Raw genomic sequence first — 6,991 nt, 5'->3', positions numbered from 1 at the left:
GATAGTTGAAACAGATGTCTCTGAAATAGGGTTTGGAGGAATTTTAAAACAAATTCACCCTAACAGTAAGCATGAATTTTTAGTCAGATTTCATTCTGGAAAATGGACTCCTAGTCAAAAGAATTATTCTACTACTGCTAAAGAAATTTTGGCATTAGTAAAATGTATTCTTAAATTTCAAGACGATTTATATAATCAACATTTCATTATAAAAACAGATTGTCAGGCAGCTAAATTCATGTTTAATAAAGACTTTAAACATGATGTCTCTAAACAAATGTTTACTAGGTGGCAAGCTACATTAGCATGTTTTGATTTTGAAATTCAATATAAAAAATGAAGTGATAATAGTCTTCCTGATTTTTTAACTAGAGAATTTCTGAATGAGTTATAGCCAGCTAAGACAGTTATCTCATGATATCATTAATATAAAAAATTTAATTAATGAAGTGGAAGTTGAATTAACCAACTTAACAAATGAACCATATTTTAGGAGAACAGTAATTAAATTAAGATTGATTGGTTTAAGAATTCAGCTCAAGAATCTTGAGAACAAACTCATATTACTCTTAAATTGCCATTTTCTGGTAAAATTCTTATGGGTGACTCAAGATTACAAGTAAAGAATAATCTTCATTGTAAACATATCAAGGTCTTAGAATCGTTTATCAAACGAAATAAAAAAGATAGACCGATAACAAGAACTGACATGAAACGATATAACTTTATGTTCAAATATCTTCATAAGAAAATATCAAAAACCACATGCTAATTTGCAGGATGAATTCCAATCGTGGAAGAGGCCATCCTTCATACAAGGGTGGTTATAGTAGAGGTCGAGGAAATCCTACGGCTTCAAGCAGTTCTTGTAGAACTACAAATTCGTCACAAGCAAATGATCAGTCTCTTCCAGTTCCTGGAAGCCCATTATATGAGGAGTTTAAAGCATTTTTAGAATCAAAAAGGGAAAATACTCCTAGTTTCGCCCAAATGATCACAGATGGTGAAACCATCAACGATAATTTTGAATACAAAGAATCGTCTCATAGAGATAATATTATTATTTTAGAACATAAAGATATAATGCTTTATTTTGAAAACAATGATGATCCATGGTTTTTAATGACCAGATACTTGGATACAGCGACATACGCTGGATATTCTTATAAACAAAGATTATATTATGAGAATATTTTGAAAATAACCGGATCAGTTGAATTCTCTCATTTTACATCCGAAGGTAATACTAGTGTTTACAATTTTAGCAAAGCCATTATCAAAAAGATCATATCACCTGAGGAATGGGGATTAAGTACCCTCAAGGAAAAAGAGTTTATACTCCCTCCTTCGAAGATACCAATGAAATTTACATACTGGGATTATATTGAAAGCTTTCATAAAGCCTTCTTATATGAGAACCCTCAAAGAAAACATACTTGGTTCTTTAAAGTATGTGAAAAGGTTTATAACCAAAGTAAAGACATACCAAATTGGTTCACTAATTGGTGGATCTCATATGGAACAAGTATAGATATTCTCCCTGAGGAACCATTCAGGAAATTATATGGGGAATGGTTACTCGTCTCTCCTAGATACCGAAACCAAGCCATTCCTTTGAAATCAGAAGGACTGGAAGCAATATCTTCCATGCATTTTTTCATGGAATTTTCTATTCCTTGGATTTGGAAATGGTTCCCACATGTAGATTATACTCCCACCAAATTTCCTTCTCTACAAAGGTCATACTTTACCAAATTCTAGCCTAAAATGCTTCATAGAAATCCAGAAACAAAAATCCTTAATGCACAGGAAACAATTGATCATATCAATCAGCAAATTAAGAAATACCAAGACCAGAAAAATTTCTTGGAAATAGCCTCCTCAACAAAAGTAGCCCCCTTAACCTCTCAAAAGGTCAATCTAACTAAAGAAGAAATAATCAAGTCATTCAGGTTATACTGTTCTAAATTAAAAGAAAACCTTAAACGGTTTACAAAACATGAAAATGCAAAAGATGAAGGTTCAAGTGAGGATATTTCAAATAATATGTCAGTTGATAACCACAGCCAATCACAGTGTTTAGCGGGGGAATCCCAACCAGATGATGAAGAAATTACAGATGAAGACCTCCCCATTGATTGCATGATTAACATGATTGAGGAGTCAATAACTCAAAGAAAGAATCTCTCCAAAACAAAAAGGACAGCACCACAATAGACTCAAGGTGACAAGTGGATGAACCAAAATAAAAGAGGATGATATTCTTCAATAATTATTGAAGACAAAGAATAATATTCGTCAGATATTATTAAAGCAAGAAGAATCAAACAAAGAGTCATTTCTACTTTTCTTAAAGCTATTTGCTAATGCTAAATGTAATAATTTAGGTTTTGTTTGTTTTTGAGGCCTCCTGATCTATTTATGTAGCCTCTCTCTTATGTTTGAGACAGGCCTGGAGCCATTTTTATCTTTCTCTCTTGTAATCTCCTCTTGTAAAAAATCTTTCTGCAATAAATAGTTTGAAATAAGTTTGGAGTATCAAAGTTTTACTATACAGCAATCTTGGATTCACCTTTCTGGTTAGTCTACTTTCTTATACTTCATTTTATTTTTTAAGCCTAATGTAAGGCTAATTCGTTAATATCACATAGTATTCTCATGGAAGCAGTATTATGATCAACAAATCCAGACTCTTTTTTTTACTCATATATGATTATGATTTGCTGATCATACACCTTTCCAGGCCATAACTCTGTGGGATCTTCCGATCCCAGTGTCTCAGGGGACTTCCGTCCCGAATCCCGATAGACCTTACGGTCCTACCCATATCGACCTTCCGGTCCGTAACCTCCTGACCTACCGGTCCATATCATCTTGACCTTACGGTCCTTATCATACATAACATACATAGCACATACATATCACATAACCGCATATAGGACATATATCTCATAGCATACAAGACCTTCCGGATACAAATATAGGTACCCTTCCAGGTACAGTATAGCCAGAAGACTCACCTCAATGAAGTCGGATAAACTATCGTGCTCAACGTCCTGACCTAGCCTCCTCCTATTATTCAAATAACATCCCCGATCAATACTCTCTCGTAGTCTCATGTCTAAAGATTGGGTAGAAGGCCATTCTACCCCTCTCTGAACTCTCTTGAATCAATCTTGACCAGAACCCTAAGGTAAACGAAAGTCAACGGTCAAACTTTGACTCGACTCGTCAAGTGCACATGGGCGACTCGGTGAGTCCATGCTGGTCCTCTGAATCCTTCTAGCCTCTCTTGGCTCGTCGAGTCATCCTTGCACTTGACGGGTTCCTCCTGTCACAAATCGCGAGGCAACCCCGACTCGACTCGTCGAGTCTACTTATGAACTCGACGAGTTGCTTCCATGATCATACTCAAATGACCTTCTGAGGTCATATCTGTTTCTCTAATCCATAGATCTGACCTTCCTAATCATAATAATCACGTAAAGGTCGAATCTTGGTACACATGCAACACACCCAAAGCTTCTTTTGGTGAAATAACCTCTAAAATGGCCTCCTAGGCTCATAACTCAAAAGGTATGGCATAAAGCATAGTGGTAAGGACTCTCTGGACCTCTTAAGGTCCAGATCTATGAACCATTTCGTCTTGGGACCTCACATACTCCAAATTCAACTAAAATGGGCATAAAGAAAACCCTAGATTCCACTAGAATCATTATAAACACGAGAATGGCACAAATTGTTACCTCCAACAGCTTCCTCTGATCAAATAGAAGTGGATCCAAGCTCCTCAACCCGCTTAGCTTGTTCTACCTCCTTCCTTCTTGCTAAAACACACAAGAAATGGTGAATTAGCCTTCCTCTTGCACCACCAACGATCTCTCTGCTCTCTAAGGTTTCTCAGGGGTGTAGTGGCCGCAAATGGAGGCCATAAAGGCCTTTAAATTGGGCACAGGCCCCGAGAATTAGGGTTTCAATCCACAACACAGACTCGTCAAGTCCACCCTTTCCGACTTGTCGAGTCCGTTCATTAATCTAGTCAGCACATGCGATCCTACTCGACGAGTCTACGCCTCAACTCGTCGAGTCCCTCTTTTTTACTCAAAAGAATAAAAGGTGAAACATAATACCTGGAAATCTGGATATTACACCATGTCATCTATTAGCCATCCAAGACTCTATATGGGGAATCCAAGACTCTAGATGGGGCATAAAGCAACTACACACAACATAAAATGAGCTTATTTATATTGTATTTTCCCTTGAAAATTTCCGACAATACCTTTTTAGGTACCAAGGTGTTAGTGTATTCCAATCACGCGGCCATCAAGCACTTGTTGTTAAAGAAGGATTCAACACCAAGGCTCATTAGGTGGATACTATTACTAAAAGATTTTGACCTTGAAATAAAAGACAAGAGTGGGAAAGAAAATTTGGTGGCAGACCATTTGAGTCGTATTGTCTCACCTGAGGATCCCATGCCTATCCGTGAAACCTTCTAGGGTGAAGATTTGTTTGTAACTAAAATCGCACCATGGTATGCATATATTATAAATTATCTTGTCACAAACCATTTCCTTTCCAATCTCTCTCATTGGCTAGAAGACAAAATAAAAAAAGAAGGGAAAAGGTATGTATGGCACGAGCCTTACCAATGGAAATATTGTACATATCAAGTCATCCGAAGGTGTGCTAAGCAAAATGAGGTACAATATATTATTAATTTTTGTTACTCTTATGCATGCGCCGGGGGGGGGGGGGTATTTTGGACCCCAAAGAACCACAAGAATGATTTTGGACAATGGGTTCTATTGGTCACACATATTTCATGACTATTATGCTTTTTATGCAAATTATGAGAAATGTTAAAGGTTTGGGTCCCTTATATCTAGGAATAAAATGCCCCTTACACCAATATTGTTTTGTGAGATATTTGACATGTGAGGTATAGACTTCATTGGACCATTTTCCCCTTTTTTAATTTTACATGTATCTTATTGGTGGTGGACTATGTGTCCAGGTGGGTGGAGGCCAAGGCGACCAGTACTAATGATTCCAAAGTTGTTATGGATTTTATTAAAACACATATTTTCTCCCAATTTGGAACTCCAAAGGCCCATATAAGTGATTGTGGGACTAATTTATGCAACCGAACACTTGAATTCATTATTAAGAAGTATGGCGTGGAAGACAAAGTCTCGACAACTTATCATCCTTAAACCAATGGGTAAGTAGAAGTCTTAAATTGACAAATCATAGGAATCTTGGGGAAAACAATCCATCCAAATCGCAAGGACTAGATCATACGGCTAGATGATTCCTTATGGGCATATCAGACCGCTTTCAAAACACCCATTGGTATGTTCCCATACCGGTTAGTACTCATAAAACAAAGTTGCGTTCCGGTAGAGCTTGAGCATAAGTTTTTTTGGGCTATCAATAAATTCAGTTTGCATAAAGATGAAGCAAGTAACAAAAGGAAGCTAGATATTCAAGAATTATAAGAGATTAGAAATGATGTATATGAAAATGAAGTGATCTACAAACAGAAAAAGGGTACATCATGAAGAAATGATCTCCCGGAAGACTTTCACAAAGGCTCAACAAGTGCTTCTTTACCGTTCAAGATTCACTTATATTTTGGGAAAGTTAAGCTCACAATAGGTTGGTCCCTTTGTCGTTACAAGTGTCTTTGATCACGGTGCAATAGAAATCATAAGACAAAAAACTGGGAAAACATTCAAGGTCAATGGTCATAGCTTGAAACCGTTCTATGAGGGATTTGAGGTGTAGAACAATGAGTTGGAGATGTTGGAGAGTCTCACATACAAATAATGATGCATCATCAGGGGCCAAGTCAAGCCAGTGACTTAAAATAAGGGTGGCTAACCGAGAGGCAACTCGGGTGTAATTTTATCATTTTTCCCTTTTTCAAATTCCATTGTTTTTAATTTATCCAAATGACTTATCAGTAGTTTTTTTCTTAAAAATCAGTTTTAAAAGAACAATTTTTTTTGGAAGACTCGAGGGTGTCCGAACCGAAAAACACAATCAATTTACAATAGGCATGACATGGGTCGTGTCATTTTTCTGTTATGTTTGACACAGTTAATGTCAAATGTCAACCTGCTATTTTTTTTTTCAAAAAATTGGATCGAGAGGGATCATGTCATTTTGCCTTGGGATGAAATGGGGTCGTATTCGAGGACTTCATAGAAAGTGTTTAAAGAAAAAAATGGGTTGCTCATTAAAACAAAACCTCCAGTTTTCACCTCGTTTTCTCTCAAGTCTTTCATCCTAAAGTCTGATTTTGTCAAAACCATAGCCTAGATTTTTCAATTTCAAGTGCAATCTCCATCCAAGGTATGGAATTTATTGTTCTTAACTTTATTGTCTCCATATCGAAGCTTCTTTTAATAGCTTTCATGGTGAAATCGGGTTTTTTTTTTATAGAAAACCTAGGTCCGAAATTTTCATAAAAATTATGATAAAATGTTTAATTTGTTGTGTAGGAAAAGCTTGGGGAGATTGAAAAAGGAATTTACTCCACACAAATCGCACATTCAGGCGTAAACTCGGTATACTCCTTTCGATTTTTAAGTTGCTTTATTGTCTTGTTGAAGTTAGTATATTTGAGTGATTTGTTTTGTCGAAATTTAGGTTAGAACATAGTTACATGTTGCTTATTACCTTTGTGCATAAAAAAAATCAAATGGACCTAAAAAAAAAGACTAGAACCCTGCGTGACCTAAACCATGAGGGCATTGAGTTCGTGGGTGAATTTCAAAGAAATAAATTTGATGATCTCTTTAAGAGAGAATTTGGAAATCAAGGATTCATGGAATGTTGTTACCTCCATCAACTTAATGTGTGGAATGGTGTTCTTACCGTTTTCTAAAACATTGGGTAGGGGCACATACTCGAATTCCAACATCTTAGCTATAAAAAGCTCACTGTTTAATTCCTATCCTCCCTCGACTATGATCATGAC

This window comes from Lactuca serriola, chromosome 7 (assembly GCF_051521515.1).
Source record: "Lactuca serriola cultivar US96UC23 chromosome 7, Lser_US96UC23_V15, whole genome shotgun sequence".
NCBI classification, from domain to species: Eukaryota; Viridiplantae; Streptophyta; class Magnoliopsida; order Asterales; family Asteraceae; genus Lactuca; species Lactuca serriola.
This window is presented reverse-complemented; position numbering follows the sequence as displayed.